We start from the raw sequence: 1,112 nt of genomic DNA, 5'->3' as shown, positions 1-1,112 counted from the left end.
TATGCTTATTTTAAAATTTATGTTATTTCGGAACTGTACTGTATTATTTATTTCTGGCATTGGATTCATATTTAGGTTTGGTTTTATATTGCAAGCATGACATATAAATTGTTGTTTTTAAGATGATGAAATATGGATTTCAATTAAATATGCATGAAATATAGATGTTAGTAAAACTCATGAAAAGCCATTTTCCGCTGAAAGGTCATAATTAAATTTTGTCTAATAACTACAATGTAACTATGTTTCCAATAGTTATCACCTTTTACAAGAAAAATATTAGTTTAATTGTATTTTATATACCCATGATTTGTTTCTAAAATAGACACAGTCTTTGTAAGGATAAAAATATTTTAATGTGACTATTTAAAATCTTCGATTGCACTAGGCCATCACGGTGGCCGATGTAATCTCCCGAACACGGGCCTACTGTCTAGGCCAATTTGGGGAGGTTGCAATTTCAATGCCATAAAGTACTAAAACCATATTTTCAATCATCTTCAGCATAGATTATTTCATGTTGGTATGAGTTGAATTAAAATATTTAATTTGAACTTATAAATTTGTCATATTTAAGGGGAAAAAAGTGGTTTTACTTCAAACAAAAAGAAGAGATAAATTGTTACCAACTAAATTGATGAACAAGAATTTGATATGATATATATGTGAATACAATAAAAATACATTAATTGCGCTACAATTGTGTATAATATCCTTTTCATTTAGTTATATTGTGTTTGTACAAAATTGTAAAGATAAAATACTATGCATCAAATATGTTCAATTCTAATTCTAATTCTAATTCTAATTCTAATTCTAATTCTAATTCCAGTTCCAATTGAGTTTGAACTTGATTTGGAACACAAAATTGAGCATGATGCAAGTATGAGAATCCAACACAAGTCTTATCAAATAAAAAAGCCTAAATAAATCTAGTAAAGCTAATTGAAGCAGTTAATCTTTATCTCGTATCAAGTTTATATTTAAAAGTTAAACTCAATGAAGTTATATTGGAGCATTCAATCTCTAGGTTCTATGGAGATTGAGATTGAATTTCTTGGCTCAGTTCAACCCCATTAAATAACTTTAAATTTTTTATTTGATACAATAGT

Source organism: Gossypium hirsutum, chromosome D12, assembly GCF_007990345.1.
Source record: "Gossypium hirsutum isolate 1008001.06 chromosome D12, Gossypium_hirsutum_v2.1, whole genome shotgun sequence".
NCBI classification, from domain to species: domain Eukaryota; kingdom Viridiplantae; phylum Streptophyta; class Magnoliopsida; order Malvales; family Malvaceae; genus Gossypium; species Gossypium hirsutum.
The sequence above is the reverse complement of the archived record's forward strand: the minus strand, read 5'-3'. Positions refer to the sequence as shown.